The following is a 24,117-nucleotide window of genomic DNA, read 5'->3' as shown; positions in this document are numbered from 1 at the left end:
AGAGAGCCACGCCCCTCTCCACCCTCGTCCCACATGCTTTTGACACAACAAATAATACCAGAAACCAAAATCAATCAGATCACCTCAAAGAAGACAAATTGGAGAGAGAGAGAGAGGGACAAAGATAAAGAGCATTGAAATATCACTAAGTGGACATACTGTCCTAGAATATCACGATGGGTACAAAACAGGTGTGATTCTTTCCAGATAGGGGTCCTGGGACCCCTCCTTCTCAAAGCTTGAATTCATCCCATCGCCTTTAAGTCCTTTAAGTAAGTTGTATGGAACCAGTTTCCAAGAAAGCACGAAGGAAAGAGAAAGGAAGCATGAGGGAGAGGGATTCTAGAGAAGGCGGGAGAGGTTGTGGTACTTTGGCGGGGGTTGCTCCATTGTGATGGAACTGAAAGGAAGACAATCTTGGGTTCCTTGGGCTTCATCCTTGAGTGGACCCGAAGAAAAATAATCAGCCCCAAGAAATCAAATCTCCTAAACACAGGGCCAGAATTCAGGCATGAGACTGGGATGCAGGACAAAACCACTCCAATGCATATTATATTATATTATATTATATTATATTTAAAAGGTTTTTTTATTATTCTTTGAGAAATCTCTTTTATTATAAAATATTATTACAATTTCAAATAAGTGTTTCCAATTTAAAACATTTTAAAATGTAATTTATTCCTGTTATGAATGGAATTTTCAGCATCATTACTGTAGTCTTCAGTGTTATATGATCTTCAGAAATCATTCTTATATGCTGATTTGCTGCTGAAGAAACATTTCTTGTTGAAAACAGTTGGGCTGCTTCATACTTTTTGTGAAACTATTATGTTGAAAATATTGTTATAAATGTCTTAACTCACTTTTGATCAGTTTAATGATTCCTCAAAAGTATTATTAAGAAATGAAGAAAAAAAAGGATCAACAATGCATCAAAACTCGCCCTCTCATGTCTAAAGTGAAAGCCAGGTTCTGTCTTTCTGCGTATACAACACAAAGAAAAGCACAGGTATCGGTCATCCAACTGTCAGAGTGAGTAATTGATGGATGAACAGACAGATAGATGAAGGGATGATTGGGTGGATAACACAAGGCTGTGTTTGAAACACTGGTGCCGAAAAGAGGAGAGAAGACGGAGAGAAGACGGAGAGAAGACAAAGAGGGCATGCAGATGGGAAAAACGATAATGCCATGAAAGACGAAAGCGATGAAAGAGCACTGAGTGACTAACAAGCCAATATTAGTTTAAATCCGCAGAGGGAACACTGTGTTAAGCGGAGGGAGAAAAGCTGGTAAAATTAGAGTTCTTTAGCTTCATAACACAGTATGAACCAAAACAAATGAAGCAGAGCTAAAATGGCTCAGGGTTTTATTCTATTGTCATGTAAAATATTTTAAAATGCCAAAGAAAGCAGCCAAGAAAGTTTCTTCTCATCTGAAGTTTTATTTATATGCAAGCAATTTTGTTAAGAAAACTGTGGGTCTTTTCTAAACTAAACACATCTGACACCGCAGGGAAGCACATGAAACACCGTCAGGGTGGTGTGGTGTTTCATCTTCCCTTGTTCACTCAGTATGATGGACACTTTTACAAATTACACAAGAGAAGGCCTAGTCAGACCTATAGTAGTCCGAATTTTACAAAAATATGTTTGAGAAGATTTTAAAACCTCAAATAATCTCAATCAACAATATGAAATATTGTACTTTATATTATTAATCTAGAAAAAGAATTTAAAAAAAAATCATTATCAGACACAGTTTTAAATAGTTTTGGTGCAAAAAATGTTATAAAAAATTTCAGAATTTGTGTCATTTTCTTTTTCAGCATTATTGAGTTCAAATTTGCATAGTACAAATAATATGCAAAATAATCATGAAAATCAATGACAATCGACTTAATTTCATTATACCCTGCTTTGAGCACACTGTACTATAAAGCAATGAAACCCAAGTCATAGAATCTAACCAAATCTAATATAAAGCAATGCAATACAATACTAACGTTTAGGTCATGATTATAACTTGAATATTAATTGGGCATCTTTATTTCTGCAAGAAGCCAATAGGGTTAATGTGTTTTGCATCTCTCTTTATGTGAAAGAAATTGTGACATCTCCAATTCACAAATGTACTAAGCCAGTGTAGCCATCATTTGTTTGAAACCTCTGACCTATTGACTCCTTTGGCTGAGCTGGTGTTTGGCCGGCTGGCTGTGACTGGATGTCCCGTGTTTGTCCATTAGCAGCGGGCGGTAATCTAAGAGTCCAGACGGGTGTGAGTGAAGGGTAGAGAATACACTGCCATATTGGATCCGTGCTTCCATATTTGACTTTGGGATAGAATAGGCTTGAGGAATTCTGTGTAGGACACGCTGTTCAGAGAAAGAAAATTCCACGAGAACATGAAATGCTCAGTTATGCCTCATCATATAGATGAATGTGAATTCTCTATAAAATGTATATGCTAAATCTAAATTCAGAAAAAGCCACTCATCACAAACACAACTTGATACTAAGCCATTAAGTAATTAATAACGATCAGTATTACCAATAATATCATCATATTCTTTCATTATTATTCATCTCAGTTTACTTAAAATGGATAAAACATTGCTGGTTTTGGACCTGTTCACAAATGATCTGTCTGTTTATGTATACGTTTCACAGGTAGACCTTATTATGCATTATAAAATATGTAAAGCTGCAGAAGGGTCTTGAACTTTAAACAAGACAGACAGACAAATCCTTTTCACACCAAGAATTCTACACCATGGTAGAGGTATTTTTACACCCCCACCTTGGCCCGTGAAGCATCCACGAATATATCTGAGACGCAGTTGAGTGTTTTGGAGAGGCGCATGAAGTCATTGTCTCCATGTTTGGGGGGATTGTGCTTGGCATTGGGGTAACAGCAGGATTTGGGGCGACGGGCCAAAGTGACTCATAAACTGTTGAAAGTCCACAGTTCCATCCTGCTGAGTGAACAAGCAGGACCACAACCTTCTGACCTCTCCACGAGTTACCTCAGGATGGAGCTCTAACCTGAGCAGGGCGAGAGGAAGAATGACAAACTAAAAGAGAAGAATAAATGATGGGAGGAGGGAAAGGGAGAGGACAGTGGGATTCATGAGTCCTCTACATTAAGAATACACCTCATATTCTTAGAAGAATGTGAACACTGTATCCTTTAAAAACCCCTTCACACCCCAAAAACCCCCCTTGCCTTATTTAAGCAGTATTAAAGTTAAAACTTTCCAACCAACAGCAAAGAAGCAACATTTTCTCTCACACTGTTACACAACACAATGTCACGCCTAAAGAAAAGACAGTACTGGGAGAAAACACAGGCGATCTGACCGCAAACAAACACATCTGTATCATACAACCCTGCTGTATACTATGCACAGTTTTCAGCCTTGCGTTGAGTACAGTATGTGCATACAGTACATGTGAACAAACACGAATGTGCTTGTCACTGCCTTATACGAGTCGATCAAGGAAGCAACAGTTTCTGTGAGAGCCAGAGAAGCTGGCACTGATATGTCAGGCAACCCCTCTGTGAACTCGGCTGCTGTAAAGCCTGTTAGTGTCACTAATCTCTGAGCTGGCGAGGAGAGTTCAGTTCACCTTGGACTGGTTGGCATCGTCTCTCTCTCGGTGTCTGTGCACCAGTGCCACGCCACAGATTATGCAAATCCACCACGATGCCCCTCATTCAGACAACGACTCCTTTTAGGCCTGCTGCCATATTCCAGCCAAAAAATGAATAGAGAGATAAAAGAGGGTGATGTAGAAAAGGAATGAAAAAGGGTTGGAGAGAAAACACAAAAGGGTCAAAGGAAGAGCTGCAAAAACAGCACAGGGAGGGAGGGACAAGAGTAAACAACCGGTCACCACAACAACATGTTTAGTTCACAGACTCAAAGAGAGAAAAGAGAAAGATGTGGGGAAAGAGAAGTTGTTAAAAGAAAAGAGACAAGGGTTGAAAAAAGAGATGACAGGTACAAGAGCCTATAAGAGACTGAATCGCTTAAAAACAATTAGATGTTGCTACAATGCAAACCCTTACGAAAGGAAAATATATTTACCAACATATTTCTTAAAATATATTGTGATATATTGTAATATATTATTTTCCCTTTTTATTTTCTAATATTTTATATATTTGAATACATTTAATAATATATTGATGATACATATATTATATAATATATTGCAAAATATACAAATGATTGCCCCTTTCAATATATTGCAATATATTGGAAAAAATAAATATATATAAGAATATATGCCTAATATATTACATGATATTTTCCAATATACTGCAATATATTTTTATTTTATAAGGGAATAATAGAGACAATGACAATCAAGATGTTGTTATTTCTTGCAGTTTATTGATTATTGATTCATTTTGATATTTTTGGTAGGGCATACATTCAATAATGTGTAGCTGGTAAAATTCTCAAAGAAGAAATAAAATCTCATCAAACGGTTCAAACTCTAAGGAAAAACTGTAAAATCAAAGTTTCAAAAGATCTTTTAGTTTATGTGCAAAAGGCAATACAATTCTTCAAAATATCAGGAATATTTCAAATTAATTAAAAATAAGTATTACTAATATTGAAAATAAACAGGAATAAATTAAATACATATTTAAAAAATAAATAATGTAAGAAATAATGTAGTAGTTAGTAGTCATGTAGTAGTTTAATACTAAGGGCTAGAGCTTAAGTAAAAAAATAAATAAAAAATATATGTGAAAGAGTAATAGTAATGGTTGCAATACCTCTAACTAAAGGAGCAGCAGAGATACATATGATAGTACAGCAGTGTAGCTCAACATGAAGCAGGCATGGGAACATCTAAACAAGCGTGCAGTAGGCCATAGAAAACCAACGGCCTCAGAACTTCACCGTGCCAACAGCTCTCTCAGTCTCTGTACACCAAACACATTGTTATTCATAAGAGAGAAGAAAAAAAAAAAAAGAGTAGGTTGTTGACTTGCACAATTAAGGCATCATTTGCCAAGAGAAAAGGCCTGCTTTCTGTTGGCGTTCTCTTTGGAGACAAAAGCGTCCAAGAGCTCTGTAAAAACAAGGGCTGGGAGACTCGGTGGACTGCATGGGTCTTGTGAGACACACAGGGAATGCATGTGTCACAAACGCTGAGTGGGAGAGACCCAGGACTGAACACCATGGAGAAAAACTCAGTGATTCGACATGGTGCTAAAGACAATGAGAAGCAACACATTCCAGGACATCTTCAATAGTGTGTGTGTGTGTGTGTTGGAGACAACTATATAAACGTCCCCCAGATAATCATCTGAAGTACTGACTACCAAACTGAGGTACTCCTAGAACTAATGAAGACATTATGCCTGAAAACCAATTAATTATTCATTTGATTTTCATGCATTCATTGGCTTTTATAGGCTGGTACTATTACTATTATGCTCTAGTGATAAATACTGACAAGTGTGTATTGTGACCAGACAATAACATCTTTGCAATGTGGAAGAAAATAAATCTGAGGGAACTTTTTTTTTTCTTTTGTATATGTGGTCCATCACCTTTTAAGTAACTGGTACATGTCCTCCTGAGTGAGACGTCTGGTGTTTTTCTCACCCAGTATATAGTGTAAAGTAAACCCTTAAACATTATAAGACATCATATTTAAGAAAATTTAATAATAATTTATCATATAGATATTCTGAAATTTCTACACTGCTATTCAAAGTAAGTTTTATTTATACATATTTTTAAAGAAATTAATACTTTTAATCAACAAGGACACATTAAAATGAGCAAAAGTGACAGATTTTTTTTTTACATTGTTACAAAAAAAAAAAAAAAGTTTTAAAAATAAATGTTCTTTTGAATCACAATTGCCATATAACCGTTTTCAACTTGTTTCTTGAGCATAAAATCAATGATGTCTGAAGGATCATGTGACACTATAGACTGGAGTAACAAAAAAATTCTCTATTGCAATAATATTTCACAAGATTACTGTTAATAACATTGCATTGATCAAACAAATACAGCCTTAGTGAGCATAAAAGCACTTAACATTAAGACATCTTACCATTACCAAACTTTTGAATTGTTTAGCTTGTAAAGCAGCATTGTACACCTGGGAATTTACAACTGATGTATTATGAAGTCACATGAGATCATACCTCATGGTCACTCCGATCCTCCTCTGAGCCCTTCTCCTCGTCTGAATCATGGTTCAAGACAGGCTGTGCGTTTGCCTGGAAGAGGCTGGGAACTCCTTTCCTGAGGAAGCAAGAAAACGTCCTTGAGACCATGGCTTTAGTTTTTTAGATCTTTGATAAGTACTTCATACAATATAAGAGAAGCCCTGAGGAACCCTTAGAATGAGCGACCCGCTTTGTGTCGTTCTCGCTTGAGTGGCGAACAGGGACAGCTACAAGACCTGACACTGAAACAGCCTTGCTGTGCTGACCGCTTTGAGAGCAACTGAAGTGGTCAAACCAGGCAGACACCTGATGGTCTTGAAGTGTTAGTGAAACTATGAAGAAGCACATGAGAAAAATCGGACGCACAAAGCCCAGCCTAAGCTAATGCATTCCCTGTGCGCTTGGATGGGTTGATGGGGGCCGGACTCGGCTGAGTGGATGGCCGTGGCTCTTTTGTGCTCAAGAGAGGACAACCACTCCCTCGGCTTTAGGGCAGTGATCTGGGCCATCTTAGGGCCACAGTCCGAACGAGGTGGGCGGACTTGTGGCTTGAGGGGTCACGGGCTAGAGTAGAGTTAGACGCACTGTGTAAAGGGAGAAATAGAAGGGAGGGACAGAGAAAGATGGTGAGATTTAAAAGACAGATGCTTTAAATAATGTTGATAGTAGTTCAAAGAGACAAACTGCAGTGACACTGACTGCAAAAGGCATTAAGTTTGTGTTTGTGCATTGTGCCGATGACAACATGAACGTGCCTTCAGGATTTTCTCAAGAAAACCACTCTTTTCAACAGTTAAGCTGACCTGAATGAGTCAAAATAAGAGTTTACTGAAAGCTCTGTGAGAAAAGTGCTTGAAAAATGCAATTAACAAAGAGTGAGTCTCCATTTGCCAATCTGCATGTCACAGCAGAACAGATATAGAGGTAAATTCGGTTAATTCATCATATTCAGCGCTTGAGTCTATTAGTGGACCTGTCGGATGCTGAGGGAAGAGACCTTGTGACCCAGCCACGGACATCTCAGCAGGACACCCATGTCCAGCAGCCCTGCCACAAAACCAACACAGCAGGACATGACATCACACTAGCTTACACCACAAACAGACACTCAAACTAAAAGAGAAATGAGCCAAAGATCCACTGAGTTAAGTTACAAAGATTTCCAAAAAATGTTAACTCTAAAATATAAAATGCCTATGTTATGTACTCAAAAAAGTTAAGAATATATTTGGATGTGATGTTACATGTGAACTGAAGGACTAAAATAAAATAACTAAAAATAATTAAAGATAGTAAAAAGAGTATTTAATAGTTATGAAGTCAAATAAAACAGTAAACTATTTAAAGTCATAAAATAATAATAAATAAAAAAAAAAAATTATAATAAAAAAAATAAGCTTCTGAGTTATTTACTTACAGCTAGAATACACTGCTATAGACGTAAACAAATTATCAGCTTTTGGATTTGTTTTCCAGACAAGCACATGCATGTCTCTTTTATGCCCATAAGGGGGCACATGATTCTCAGTTTGACTTGCTAGAAAAGCAGAAAAAAGAAATGTAAAACTTTTTAGTAAATTGACCCTTTCTTTTTTTATTTATTTTTGCTAGGTGACTGATAATCACAAGACTTACAATCCTTAAGGGAGCAACAACTTCAGTTTAACCTGATTTAATATTATATTACAGTTTATGTTACGGTTTATGTTTTTATTTTGTCAAAACCTCCAATTACTGAAACATTTTCATCCTGCTGATTGGAAGTGAAATGAGTGCTATTATTCTTAAATTATTCTATAGCCTTTAAGTTATTATACAAAAATGCAGCTGAGCAAATCTTTTATTATTGAGTATAGTTTTGCCTTTAAAAATGTTCTCCCTCATCTGCTCAGTTCTGCCTGTTCAAACTGCATGATGAAGTAACGCTGGTTTTAAATTAAGACATGTTCACATGCTAGATATTGTTTAGATTACTTGAGATTCGGATTGCCACCCAAGTTCAGTTGTGATTCAGAGTCATTGGCAAACCCTCTTTGCCTCAGACGACTGGTCTTCAGAGAGGAGAGAGAGCTTGTTGTTTCAACAGACGAGGGGTCGGTTGAACTCCTTGCGGACCCCCTGTTCTCCACAAGCTCAGATAGAGGGATTTGAAATTAAAAGAAGAGGGAGGAAGGAGTCCCATCACTCGCAGAGATGAGATACAGATTCCCACAGAGTTAACTGGTGAATGAATGGGCTGCTTATTTTGCTTTCATTTCATCTCGTCTGAGGATGGATGGACTGAGTGAGGGAGTGAAAGAGAGGAATAAGTAGATGCACATTTATCACGTTTGGACTGTATTGTTCTGTTTAATCTGGGCCACCATCTGAGAACAGGAGACGTGTGTGTGTGTGGAGAGAGAGAGGAATGTGTGAAAGAGACTACAAGAGCCACATGAGTGAGCTGCAGGAGCTCAGACTGAGAATGTGTGCCAATTTACTCTTCAGAATTTACCCCAAAATTTTAATTCATCAAAAGTCATAATTTCCTCTCTTCCATGTAGTTCAACATCTGATTGCTTTCCTTTCTATACTACACTAAAGAAGATATTTTGAATCCTAGCAAACATCCACAACAACAGCAACAAGAGAACAACCAAAATATAAAAACAAATCTAATATATTCAATAATATTCCAAATGTTTAGTTTGTAAGGTTTTTCTTTATTTATTTATTTTAGTCCCCTTAATGCTCACCAAGGCTGCATTTATTCCATCAAAAATAATACTGTTATATTGTTAAATATTATTACAAGTTAAAATAATATTTTCAATTGTGAACTATAATTTATTCCTGCGATGGAAAAACTGTTTTTTCTTTAGCAGAAATCATTGTAAAATAGCTGTGCTGCTGCATATTTTAGTTGGAACTGTTATCATTATTTTTTTATGAATATTAAGTTTAAAAGAACAGCATTTACAGTATTAATATATATATATATTACATTTTTTTTTTCATTTAAATCTTTATTTTATTAATCGTTATCACTTTTAATCAATTTAATGCATGGTGGCTGAATAAAAGTATGCATTTTATTAACAAAATTGTTTACTATATATATGGTACATATTGAACATTCTTTCTGAGATATTATCTTTATGCTTTTTGTATACTATTTTTTCCCCTATACCCACCTCTTGCTGTATTAATCATCACTTGATTAATACTTTAATCAAGTACTGTCATGTTCTTTAAAAAGGGTTATATACAAAATGCTACTTCAAAAATGTTTTGCTTTATATTAATAATGTGGTTTGTAGGTCTGAAAAGACTAACTGGTTACTGTCTTTCCCTAATTAAGCTGCCTTATGCTTTCATTTAATGCAGTTTTGATATTAAAATTCATTTTTAGGTTGGTTTGTGGTTGATGGTCAGTTCGCCTGTCAATATCGACATCTGTAATTTGATGTATGTTTTCAATGCCTCTTTCATAAAAGGTGTCACATTGTATAGTCACAGTGTGTGTGTGTGTGTGTGTGTGTGTGTGTGTGTCCAGTGTCTTCTACAGCTGCAGCTTCAGCGGATTACCCATCATCCACACGGCAACATTACACAAGTCGTTCTTTGAACAAAAGTCATGGCTGCTATTAATGAGATGGTAATCCCGGGCAGCGCTACCTCCCAAATCTGCTTCCACTGACAGGGGAAGAATGTCCAAACGGCCTGCTCACAACACCCAGCACAACACTGGGGCCATTGTCAGCAGCGCTGGTCTGAGCCCTGGACCCAGCTCAAGAAGTTATCCCCTTCCATCCCGATCCTGTCCCCACACCCCTGTCTCAACCCCTTCACACCCCATGAATAAAAATTAAAGCCCTAAATGGGTGGAGGGAAAGAAAGCTAGGGACCAAAGAGAGAGAAAGAGGAAAAACAAAATGTTTTGCTGGAGATTAGAGTGGGGTATCTGGGATTTTGATGTCTGAGGTTCCCACACGAAGATCTGACATCTACCCATCCTATGACTGCTTGGTTTCTCCGTCTCACAAACTGTGAGAGGCCCAACACCCTCGAAAACTATAGAGAGAGGCAGACAGATCAAGGCTGATGAAACTCTCTTAACACTAACTACCAAAGGTTTACAGTATAAAAGACTGATATAGTTTAATCTTTCATGGTGGAGGTCATAAAAAAGAAATATCTGATGATATATTCATCAGATCGTAATACTTTTCAAACAGAGAGAACAAACATTAAGTCAAGGATGCAAATGTGCAGAAGTCATCTTAACTGATGGTGCTGTACCTCAAGATGCTTACTAGCCTCTCAAAAAGTTTGAATTTCTTAAAAGCAACATATTTGTTTGAGCTCTCAAAGAGGGATGAGAAAATATATTATATTACAGTAAAATAGAGTATAAACTGTAAAAGTTTTAACATTTGATTACAATTTGTTTAAAAAAATTTAATGAATTTTCAGCATCATTACTGTATTCTTCAGTGTCACACGATACTTCAGAAATCATTCTTGTATACTGATTTGCTGCTCAAGAAATATTTAGTATTATTATTATTATCATCAGTGTTGAAAACAGTTGTGCTGCTTAATTTTACATTTTTGTAAAAACTGCAATACATTTTTACAAGCTTTTTGGATGAATAGATATGATATGATATGATATGATATGATATGATATATGATGTTTGCAAATAAGGGGTTATGACAACGCTATCTCACGACCAATTCGTACGTATTTTACGAGGTGGCTTATTTGTACGAATTTGTACGACCTCACTCGTACGATTTTATACGACCCCAGTGAGGGTTAGGTTTAGGGGCGGGGTTAGGTGTAGGTCATTCGTACAAATTCATACGAATTGTGCAAATCGTAAAATACGTACGATTTGGCAACAATCGTATGAATTTGTACGAGTGTGGTCGTACGAATTCGTACGAATAAGCCACCTTGTGAAAAATGTACGAATTGCCGTGAGATCGGGTTGGTTATGAAAGTCCAGCAGTGGTAAATTTCCATTCCCTTTGTTTGTTATAGCAACACATTTTTTTTATTATTATTTATGGATCTAGTCTTAACAAAGACACAACTAAATTATTCCAGAACATCACCTGGCTCCTGCTATTCTGGATGACAAACTGATAGAAATTAACCAGACCTGGTTAGATTTGTACAGCAAAATCTGATATTTCCTCACATACTATGGCAAATAAACTGGATCCATTTATTAAATATATATATATATATATATATATATATATATATATATATATATATATATTTAATAAAATTTCAATGTATACAAATGCATTCATTTCTTTTATTGTGGCTATTAAACATCCAATATAAGGAACAATAATGTGATTAAACTCAGAAGAAAGCTAGAGCGGGATGTGAGCGGTGTTAATCTGGCGAGGTTTGAATGTTGACAGCTAAAGCTCTGTTTGACTAACATGTCAAAGTTTCACCCAAACAGAGGAAATGCCACACAGGAACTACTGACACTGGGATCAGGCCGCTTTAGCATGAATTATTTAGCATTTCTCATGGGACAGAGAGAGAGTGAGAGTTTGTAGCTGTCATTTGCGGGGCATGGTCAGTCTTTCTCACTCTTCTCTGCGAGTACAGAAGTTCTAAAGTTTTCTTTCTCTCTATTCAGGAGGTCCCTTGGTGCATGGGCTTTTTCCCCACTGTTAGTATTACAAAATCCCCATTCAGTATAACCCTTGTCACCTGTCAACTAAGCCAGGCTGTTTCTCTAGGTCTTTATCCCCTACACACACTGAGAGAAAATAAAATGAGCAGCTAAGCTTATACCCAGCCCCCATTTGATACGTGCACACACCCTATAAACACACACACACACACACACACACACACTAAAACCGCATGTCTCAGAGCTGCTACTCTAGCAGATTAAAATTCATTAGCCTGTTCTATTTAAGAAACGTTTACATTGCGTTGGTTATTGTTGGTCATTCATTAGGTGGTCAGGGGAGTTCACATGGGTCCCCCAGGGTGGTCAGATCCTAATTCTCATATCCAACCATTTTTAAGCATCTCAGCACAAACAAACAAATGTGAGGGTCTAATTGCAACAAATATGTATCATATATGGTTATTCCAATATTTATCTATTTATGTGTTCCCCAACAAATGCAGGTGTTGCATTTATTTCATCACTGGTTTAACACTGTTTTTAGCAGCATACAGTACATGTGAATTCTAAACAAGTTTAGATATTACAACACAAGTTCTGTTGATTCAGAAATTATTCGGTAATTGACATTCAGAACTCTTTATGCCAGGACAACTAGTGAAGCAAATACTTTAAAACAAGCTTAAAAATTACTGGTTAAATTCAAGGATGATTATTCTTGGAAATCAGCTTCAATCATATAATTTACTCAAACTTATCTGTTTATTTTTGCATAAACCTAAACATTATTTTTAAGCTATTTTTTTTCTGCATGTGGCATCCTACCAGACAAACACAATGACCAAAATACAAAAGCACAGAAAAGAGCCACCCTGAAGCATGATCTCACTATAGACCTAATCTCTTCCCTCTTCCTGAATACAAATCACACAAACTGCTGTAGCCATATTTACCAAACACACACACAAATAAAAGAATACTTTAAGTTGGATACAATATAAATCCAATGCTTTTCATTTAAAGGATGACTTGTATTGTCTGCTGATCAGAAAATATTTCACATTTTTAGTAAACTTAGTAAAAACCTGGTAATAAAACTATATATAAATAATGTGCAATGGAAAATTTGTGTTACCTTATTATGTTGTCTCTTATTTTTATATTTTCATATAACCATATTTGATAATAAAAACAATTAGATTTAACTATTTAAAAGTAAAACATATAGACATTTAAATGTGCCATGTCTGTATTCATCATGAACTGTGTTATATACAGAATTACATCAAAATGAAAAAATAAATGGATGGTCATTGAATGGAAAAATCTAAATAAACAAATGAAACTATATTGGTTATGTTATGTTTTTTTTTTAGAAATCTCTGAAACAAATTGCAGGAACCAATTAAAAAGTAAAGCTTGAACAGTCATAGAGACCTTCTTAGTCAGTTTCATGTGTAATATTTGTGCTACTAATATTTGCATATATTTAATTCTTGAGTATGATACCTACATTCAATTAAGAATTCGAATCAAAGCCAAATCCAAAGCTAGTGTGCAGTGAACAGTGTTACAACAAATGCTGACCTGACCGGTCAAAATGGCCTGTACCTGGTGTCAAAAGCTGCCATGAAGATCGGGTACTGCACATTTCCGTGGTGGTCAAGAGGGAGCCTGTCCAGCAGCTGCTCAAACTGAGGGTCGGAAATCTCCAGGCCAAACCTGTGGAAAAGGTCAGTGGATGGTCAGCACGAGGTCACTGATGCCACCCTAGCCTGAGAGTCCACTCATCAGGGCTGGCCAGTCCAGCAGGCTTTAAGCATACGCCACTCATTGACCCTGTCGCACACTGCAGAGTCAAGAGGTCATAAGGTCAGCTGCCCTCTTCACCCAGCCATCGCACAGAGCTGGACACACACTGGCCAGTCAATCAAGGGATTAGACTTTACATACACGTATGCACACCCTCAAATATTCACTCACACAAGCTACAACCATCACTCGCTCCAGAAAACATAGATAAAGACAAATGAACTTATCAAAGATTATGAATAAAAATGTGAGATTGTCCTTCAGATCTGACAGTCACGGTCCACACTGACTACAATACTACATACTCAAAGAAAGAGGATTACGGTGAGGTAAATGTGTTTTAAAGGACAGAGAGAAAAGACAGGGGAGTTTCAGTCTTTAGTAATTTGAGTAAATTAGGTTCTCACTCCATTCAGGACAACATAGGTCTTCAGTCACAGTCCTGGATTACTGAGGCATGAGCCACATGACCGAAGGAAAATATTTTTAACAACTTAGTAATTCAGCAGATGACAGTTTAGTAAAGTGGTTCTCACAGGGGCCAGAGCCCACTAGGGGACCTTTTCAAACTTCCAAGGGGGCCGCAAGATGGCTTAAAATGATTTAAAGCGCATACCTACATAAACACCATACATTTATAGTATACATTTTCTAATTATGCAAGGCTGTAAAAGATTTTATCAGGCAGACATTGCTGGGAAATTGTTATCTGTGAGAGAGTAAGTAAATACATAAAATCCTAAAAACTAGTCAAATAAATAAATGTCATCATGAACAACTAGTCATTTAAATTCACTTGCAATAAAAATTAATAAAAGCTTAATAACACTGTTCATGGAATTATGTAATTATGAAATCTAACTATTCATAATTGTTTTAAGCAATATAGTAAAAAAAAAAATCTAAATACTGAGAAAATCATTTTTAAAGTTGTCCAAATGAACTCTTAGAAATGCATATTACTGATCAAAAATTAAGTTTTGATATATTAAAGGTAGGAAATTTACAAAATATCTTTATGCAACCTGATCTCTACTTAATATCCTAATGATTTTGGCACAAAAAGAAAAATTTATAATTTTGACCCATACAATGTTTTGGCTATTGCTAAAAATATACCCCAGACTTTGTGGTCCAGGGTTACAAATGGTGGTGGGAACTGGAGTCAGGTTGAAAAACCACTGGTCTAGTCATATAGATCTAGCAGTATTAAGCAGTCCTAACATAATTTTTAAAAGCAAACATGTTAAAGTTGAGACTTGATCAGACAATAAGCATGTATAATTTGTCACAACAATTTAGAAAAATATTTTTCTCACAATAATTATGCAGCTTATATAGATAGAAAGAGTGTTCCTGCTCTCAATAGCAGCTCTGAATTCTTCTTTACTTACAGTCCCTTTGTTAAGTTTGTCAATGTTCCTATACAAATACACACAGAGAGAAATACACACATATATTGGTAAAAATATTATAGAGAATTTTCTGAGCACATAAGCTCTTGGTAAGACAATTGGATTTTCAGACTCAAGAGAGATGCTTCGAGCTAGAGGGTTTGGAGTTGAAGTGGTTTGAAAGGAAACTCATTTGAGCAGATGGGTTTCTGTCATGAGGTTCTTAGTAACAATGCAAAATTATAATTAAAGAGACCAAAAAAAAAAAAAAACATTTCAACCTTCGACCTAAAATGTTGTAAAAAATTCTTAATTCTTAAAAGAGAGAGAAAAGATACCTATTCTCAATCTAGAGGACGTTAATGGGGTCTTGCACACATGGAGAAAAGATAAGAAAGAGTGGAAGAAGAGAGAGAGAATGGGATTGTACTCACTGAAAGGTTTGGAGGAGGGAGAGGTACTCTGACTGAAACAGGTCAGTTAATTTGACCTCTTAATGAGGAAGCCCCACTGATGTTCTCATTAGAATGAAACCTGCAGGGGGAAAAAAAACATAAGATTCGAACATTCACTACAAATTATTCTGAGTCAGAGTTGATTAAGAAAGTACTTACAAAAATGTAAAGTAATCATCTTTTGTTTAAAGATTGCATTTGTTCTAATATATAATTATTTAATGCAATATAATTCATATATTGTAAAGTGTGGCTCATCCCAAAACTTTTTGGGGCCACTGTGTTTTGTCACCATGGTGAAAGGTTCTATACTTTGTAATTGTTTGCCTGCCCCATTTTATTCTTCCGCCAATCCTTTAAGCTGTGGACCACCCCAATCAAACCAAACACAGTCAGGCTAGGCCTAGTGTTCAGCTGCTGTTTACTGATCCCTGTGTGCTGGGTGACCCAGGGCAGGGAACAACTATGGGCTGTAAGCTTGTTAGAAATGGAAAGAGTTTGACTACAAGGCTTAAAGATCACTTTCTGTGGATGTGTCTGTGTAATTTGGGGTCTGTGTAAGCACAGAAAATACTCAGACTTTCTGTTTCCACATTGCATTGTTACTGATGACAGAACAGAATAATATTAAATGTTGGGGTAGTGAGATTTTGTTTGTTTGTTGATGTAAATTTCAGATAAATATTCTGATAAATATTCAGTTTGAGCTAAGTTTAAAACATGCACATGTTTTGGAATTGTTGGAGTTGAGCTCTCTTTCTATTGATTATTCATGCTTTCTGAAATTCTGAAACTCAGTATACTCTAAAAATACAAAATTATCTCTCAATTATTCATGTCCTTAAAAACAAAACACAAGGGTTTAATGAATTTTGAAAATGTAAAAATATAGGACTCCTACTTTATATATGTTTTTAAAACCTTAGTAACAAAAATAACTTCCTCTTAGCTGCAAAAGATTTAGATAAAACAAATAAACTTTAGAATGGCAGGTGTTGGGAACCTGGAGGGATCAAGGCTTCATATGAATAATAATATTATCAGGATATTATGATGTAAATCTGACCAGTGTTTTGGGTGGGAGATGATCTTGTCAGGGATGCCATCTGAACTTCTGTCCTGGAAGGTGCGCAGAAAGTTCAAATACTGCACACAACCCTTATTCAGCATCAGAACACACTGAGACAGAAACAGAGCCAGGTGCTCTCTCTTCAGATGCAGGTCAAACTTTCTTAGCACCTGCAGAAAGCCTGCAGCCATCACCTACAAAACAAAACACACGATATATACATAAATCAATAAGACTCACATTTCTGGACCAGTCTGCTTTCATCCTCTGAGCTCCTTCCCTGAATCTCTCCTTCAGCCAGGTCTCTATGGCCATAGATCTGTGGAGCTCCTCTTCTGCTTTAGAGAGTGTCCTACCAGGAGCTGCAGGGTAGAGGAAGATATGACAGGATATTATGTATTAAATGACCATTTAAACTCTCAGATTAATTACATTTTCTGATGAGTTCATATTAAACAATGAAAAAAAAGCTAAATCCTCTCTCTGAAGAAACTCTGAAGAAACAGGACCACAGCATCCTCTAGTGCAGAGTTTATTTTGTAAATTGACTTCTCTTGATAAATTTGGCTATTGATTATTTTGTAACTTGACAGCTGAGGATACTTTATAAATCCAATAAAGAAATAAATAAAACTATTTTTCTTGTGATACAGGTGTTCTACATATGTTAATATTATTAGCTAACATGTAACTTAACCCTTTGTCTTGGTTTTGGGGTAATGCAAGTGTGGTAGTTTTTCCTCATTGTTTGGTTCAGTCCTTTTGCTCAATCCCAATTTCTTTAGAAAAATTGTCTGTTTAACTGCTCCAAATCCATCCACATCTTACCTGTTTAAAACAGATAGGTATTATCTATTAAGGCTGCATTTGTTTAATCAAATATACAGTAATACAGAAATATAAATATAAGAAACATATTTATAGATTTTATATATTAATGTTGGTTTAATACAATAAAAAAAATGCAATTTATTCTGATTAAAAAAAAATCACTCTTATTTGCTAATTTGGAGCACAGGAAACATTCTGCTGATTAATATTTTGCTTATTTGCTTCTTTGAGGAATAGAAAGTTCAAAAGGGCAACATTTATTTGAAATATAAATCTTTTTTTAAGATTACAAATGTCTTTACTGCCACTTTTCATCATTTTAATACACCATTGCAAAAATTTTTTTTAAATAAAAATAAAAAAATAAAAATCCTTGAGGCCAAATATCAGAATGGTAGTTCAATGCTTTGACGGTGGTATCATTAAATATTCCAAATATTGGCACACTATAAATCAATTTTTATTTATAAAATGGCTCAATTTAAAATATAAAAAATGTAAAATCATGATAGTAGTAGAATAGTTTATTTCTTTTTTCTATACTTTTTAAGTTATCAAAATAAAGATTTTGTTTCTTAATTTTTATCTGAGTGTGTGGGGGTGAGAGAGAACATTGCAGAGATTGTTTAAAAGTCCTGTTTTTGTTTCTCCTTTCTTTGTCTCTCTCTCTCTCTCTCTCTCTCTCTCACACACACAAACACACACACACACACACGTTTGTTTTTGTGAAAAGTGGGGACATCCCATCAGGGGCATAGGACTGGGGGTAAAACCAGTACTGATTACCAGGGCCCCAAAGGAAGAGAGGGCCCTTGAAAAGTCTGGAATATATATTTTCAAGGGGAGGTGGGCCCATGAGGACTGTCTATGCATAGGGGCCTGGGATCTTGTGCAGCGCCCTTGCATCCCATAGGCGTCATGGTTTTTATACCTTACAATCTGTATATTCTATGACCCTACACCAACCCGACCCCTAAACCTAACCCTGAGTTGTGTCCAGATATGTCACAAAAACAAGAGCACACACACACAGTCAATCATACATATGATTCTCTTTTTTACGTCCCTCTATCTCTTTAACTTATTCTTTCTTGTTCTTTTCAAGCCTTATGTACCCATAAATCTGCCTTTTGCACACTTTTTTTGTGAGGCACAGTTCTCTTCTTTTCCTGTTGCTTTTTCATCCTTATCCCTCTCGTTCTGTCTTTTTATTCAATCTTTTTTTTCTTTCTCTCATCCTATCTTTCCCATCTCTCACTTGGACTCTCATAGTCAATGTGTCTGTAAGAAAGAGAGGGGAAAAATGTGTGAGATTAGTCACAGAGATTTCATTTATTTTGCTCACGGCTGGAGAGTGTCTTGGTCTGATCAGGTCTTATGCAATCAGTATAACACACACACACACACACCAACTGAACTTTCACACTATTGCACACTCTACAACCTCATTGTATTATACTGATGCTTTAAACAGTTAGGTACAATAGTTGCAGTAGTACAGAGAGGGAGAATGGAGGGGGCAACAGAGCGGTAAGCTGCTTTGCTGATCATCCTTTTGCTTTCTGTCCTCCCTGAGCATCTGAGCTGCTGTCTCACTCCCTGCTGCTGAACTTTGAGCATGAGCCATTTGTGCTATATATATATATATATATATATATATAAAGATCAGTTCTTACCTATTGTTGTTCCGCTCACGTTTGTTTTTGAACAAATAGGTTGAGTCAATGATTCAAAGACTCACTCACTCAATGCCACTAACGGTAATGATGTAATTTACAGAATGACAAATTTGAGGATGGGAACTTTTTTAGAAAACGTCAAATGACAAAGATCTCACGTGCTGCATGCAGGTCCTCTCAGCAGAGCCATTTACTGAGGAATCGTAAGAAGGCCCACGGGGTTATTTTACTTGCATCTGGATCTTTCAGGGCACCATAAAACTCCTCAGAACTGATAAGCACTCGGTCAGAGAGGCAGAGAGAGAGGGCAAGACAGGATATTTTTAAATAAGGATCTTGAAACACTGATAATTAATAATTGTCATTATTTACCGAAATAGATATTTTTCCAGCTGTTTAGCTGTGACAGGCCTCCTCAGGAAATTTGTAAGGATCTCAGGTAATGCAGATCTAGGAAAACAATAAACTTAAGACAATGGAAGAATTTCCAATATTTCCATCTGTGTGTGTGCCTGTCTTCACCTGTTTACCAGAGGTTTACCGTCAGGGTGGTTGTTCTTGAAAAGGACTTTGAGTGTCAGAGCTTTGATTTTTACTTTTCTTGTCTTGAAATGACACACATTACTCCAAATTTAATTATGTGAATGAATAAACTTAGTTCAAACTAATGTTTCTTATTTTTCTTATTTAATGTTTCTTATATTTTTAAAGAAATATAAATAATCCTTTAGTTACTTCTTGCTGCTACACTCTTAAAAATAAAGGAGCTTCAAAAGGTTCTTCACAGCGATGCCATAGAAGAACCATTTTTGGTTCCACAAAGAACCACCCAGTCAAGGGTTCTTTAAAGAACCATCTCTTTCATACCTTTTCATAATCTGAAGAACCTTCTTTGGCCACAAAGAACCTTTTGTGAAACAGAAAGATTCTGCAGATGTTCATGGTTCTTTATGGAACCCTTTAGACAAGGTTCTTCTATAGCATTGTGAAGCAACTTTATTTTTAAGAGTGTATATGTTGCAGACCAAATTTAGCTTTTCCTTTCTGGAGATCATTCATATATCTGCAAATTTGACATAAATAAATAAATGAACCGAGCAATCATTTTCTGATAACAGAAGATCTCTTCTCAATGTTAAATCTGAGAAAACATGTCTGCATAAAACATTATTGTGTAGCATGTAAATTCGTTTGCATTAACTGAAAGATTTGAAAGTACTGAATGTATTAAATATGATGAGTGACAGCATTTCAAGTTTCTATTGTGAGCTGGATGGGATGGAGGGGTTGTGTGTTTATCCATATACGCTCTCTGACTCTTATGACGGGTGTGTGTGTGTGTGTACCCCACTGTGTGACTAAGGCAGCTCTCGTGACCAGGCGGAGTTGAGGGGGCCTGTGTGCTGGGTTCAGTCGGTCAGACAGACAGGACCCCAGGGATAAGACTGGCAGGGTTAATCACACACAACACCCCCTCTACAAGACAGACACCTGCAGATTTGCAGCACTTTCTCTCTCACACACCCATTTGCACATATACTCCCTCCTTCTCCTTCTCTTTATCTCTCTTTGCTAATATCTCTCCTGGGTAAACTCTGTTACACATTGGTGTTAACCACTGAGCTGCAGCTGAGATTTTATCAGTTCTTGTGTTTTATTCTACATGAGCAGTCGCTCTCGTTCTCAATGGGATAATGCCAGGCTTTGATGTCAGAAGGGGGAACACAGGCCAGCAACTTTGGCACTGAGAGGAGAGCACATGGGGATACTTGAAAACATGCCTGTATTAATGCACTGCACTCCGAATTACACTCTGTGGGAAACACATTGTGCACCTATGCAAACACTATGTGCACAATAATAATAAAATAAAAAATATTGCATTAAATAAAATATTAAACCAGGTGGCATCTGCAACAAATTATGCTGGACTTTTTCACAGCAGTAATATCACTTACTATTAATATCACTAATTTCAGAGCTCAAATATGAATAGCGGTCCTTATTATTATTATCAGTGTTGAAAACAGTTTTGCTGCTTAATATTTTTGTGGAAACCATGATAGAAGGAACAGCATTCAGTCAACTTAAATAACAGCATTTATTTGATATTACTTTTTATAGAAAGAATTATAATTATTATAGAATTATTTTCTAACACAACACGTTCATTGTTGATTGAAATGTTTCTTGAGCGGCACACTAGAATTAGAATGATTTCTGAAGGCTCATGTGATACTGAACACTGGAGTAATGATGCTGACAATTCAACTTTGCATTTGCAATTTTAATTATTGTTAATAAGCATTGGATCTATTTTCTATTTTATAACATAAAACCCAACTAATTATTCTGATATTTTATTATCAAATGTAATGATATTCATCTACTAAGTGTTCAAATATTGATTCAAAAATACTACTTTTTGGGCTACTGTAGCTGCAGTGTGTTTTTAGCACAGTAATCATAAACGTATCATTTGTGAAGTAATGTGTGGCCCAGTGCTGGACTATGTTCTATGAGAGACTCTGATACTGCATTGTGACCCATATCAAACACAAATCACAAATTACAGTACTTAATATTCTACACCAGGTAGGTTATTTACTCGAATGAGGGAGCAAGGTAAACAGCAAAATATTTTTTTCATGAAAATATTACAATGCAAAAGTTTTGTGAATCATAAACCTATACATGTTCCTGCAGTATACTGCTCCTTTAAATGCATTATAAGCATTTATACAATAATTATCTGAGGCTGAGCAAGAAGACACTCTGGTTTTACTGACCACTAGACAATTCATTCCCTTGATGAGACAGCGCCCTCGTGTGGACTAACACGTGAAAGACTTAATAATCATAGTAACATGATAATCTTATTAATAACGATTGTTTAAAGGTCATGAAACCCTAAAATAATATTTTGAGACGTTAACAGATATTGCACATGAAGTAATTTTTTTAAATACCAAAATAAAATGAATTTTTCGTTAAAGGCTCATTAGTTCCGAGAAAAATAGACGTAGAAGCAATTTTCATCCAAAAAAGTAAATTTCACAAATGGCGGCAAATAAATAAATAAATAAAAACGGCTAGACTGAAATAGTAGTTTATTGTAAAACGTAGATAGACCGTGATAGTAAATTTTATTTAGGCTAAGGAATCTTTTTTTGAATTATTTTTCCTTTCTGATGAGCTCGAGGTCTAGATAAAGTCTCGATGAAGGGTGTTAAATGGTAGGGAGCCATACTAAAGCCACCGTAAACATCTTGACTCTCCTGCAAGTCTTATAAGAAGAGATGACGTTACTGTTTACTGTTTTACAAAACATCAGCCAAGTTGCTTTTAGCAACATCAAGCGCTCGCGCCTGCAGGTCGCGCAGGTTGCACGAGCAAATCTTAAATGCTCGTGATGTTAGTACACGAGACCAAGAGTACGCGTTCAAGTTTTTTATTTTATATAAAGACAAGCTACGTTTAAATGTGAAGGCTCAGAATCCTAAACCAATCCGTAAAAGAATAAATAAAGAAATAAAATGCAAACTTCAGTCCTCAGAATCACAAATAACCGCTCATGACCCTCTCTGTTTGCGCTGTCCATGGTGCTACGTCATTAAGCGTTAGGCTACTGAAAAAGTGAAATTTTAGTAAGTATCTTTGATTATTGCTATTTGTCATTTAAAAAGTGCATTTCCTAAAACAATATATATATATATATATATATACATACACACATACATTTGACCTTGAAGACTTTCTTCACTACTTCCATCAGTACCCGAGTTCATAAAGGTCAATCGTGTGTTAAGAAGTGTGTCGCCAAGTGCAGCTCTAAATTCTCCCATTTTTACTTAAAATCCAAGACAACTTTTGGGCTTCCCATACAAGTTGATCATGCAACACTGGCAGGTGAGCATACATGATATAAAATATCAGTCGATGATAGATCACAAAAATTCACATCTGGTGAGATCACAATGATATAAAGCTCACCATCTTCCACTTACCAATCCAAACTTTGCTGCCTCACAGGTCCAGCATGCCAGCAGACAGATCACAGTTGAGACACAGTACAAAGGCATCATAGACTGTGTAGAGAGAATTCCCAAAAAGCAGGGATTCCTGTACTTCTGGAGAGGCAACCTCGCCAACGTCATCAGATACTTCCCCACACAAGTACTCAACTTTGCCTTCAAAGACAAGTACAAGAAGATCTTCCTTGGAGGAGTGGATAAGAATACCCAGTTCTGGCATTTCTTTGTCGGTAATCTGGCCTCTGGCGGTGCCGTCGGTGCCACCTCTCTGTGCTTCGTCTACCCTCTCGAGTTGCCAGAACAAGGCATGCTGCTGATATCGGCAAAGGCACAGCGGAGAGAGAGTTCACTGGCCTTGGGAACTGCCTTGCCAAGATCTTTAAGTCTGATGGTATTAGGGGTCTGTCCAGGGCATTATTATTTACAGAGCCGCTTACTTTGGTATCTACGATACAGCCAAAGGTAAGCAACGAATCAGAAACGTCTGATGCAGATAAAAGAAATTGCTTGTCAAATACAACTCAATGACATTGCCTGACTCTATCACTCAGGTATGCTCCCAGACACCAAGAACATTGTCATCAGCTGGATGATCGCCCAGACTGTCACAGCTGTTGCCGGTATCATTTCCCTTTGACACCAATAGACGTCATATATTGATGCAGTCAAAGAAACCTGAGCTTCCATACCACCTCAGCAGTGCCTCAAACTGATCACATCCATGCCACGCCGAATTGAGGCAGTAATTAAAGCAAAAAGAGTCCCTACCAAGTATTGAGAACATGTACAGTAAATGAACATACTTTCCAGAAGGCCAACAATTCACTAAAAATTAATTTTATTCATAAATTTTATGAAGTATTCTAATTTGTTGAGATCGTGAATTGGTGGGTTTTTTGTTAAATGTGAGCCAAAAGCATCACAATTAAAAGAACCAAAGAACCACCTTTTCAAAAGCACTTCAGGAGTGACCAATGAATGA

General features: G+C 36.4%; 1 long non-coding RNA gene and 1 pseudogene across 1 annotated transcript; one reads left to right on the top strand and one right to left on the bottom strand.

The window, feature by feature from the left end:
* Positions 1-1,573: 1,573 nt before the first annotated feature.
* LOC127941831 (uncharacterized) lies at positions 1,574-16,947 on the bottom strand. The gene is made up of 5 exons (XR_008149155.1): positions 16,589-16,947; positions 15,502-15,601; positions 13,473-13,583; positions 6,187-6,286; positions 1,574-2,377 (listed from the first exon to the last, which is right to left on the bottom strand). It is a non-coding gene; the product is annotated as an uncharacterized LOC127941831 (long non-coding RNA).
* A 4,766-nt stretch (positions 16,948-21,713) lies between these two features.
* Positions 21,714-23,848, top strand: LOC127982617 (ADP/ATP translocase 1-like; annotated as a pseudogene).
* The last annotated feature ends 269 nt before the right edge of the window (positions 23,849-24,117 follow it).

The sequence above is a fragment of the Carassius gibelio genome, chromosome A1 (assembly GCF_023724105.1).
Source record: "Carassius gibelio isolate Cgi1373 ecotype wild population from Czech Republic chromosome A1, carGib1.2-hapl.c, whole genome shotgun sequence".
Lineage (NCBI taxonomy): Eukaryota > Metazoa > Chordata > Actinopteri > Cypriniformes > Cyprinidae > Carassius > Carassius gibelio.
Note: the sequence above shows the minus strand (reverse complement) of the source record. Positions and strands in the feature narration are given on the sequence as shown.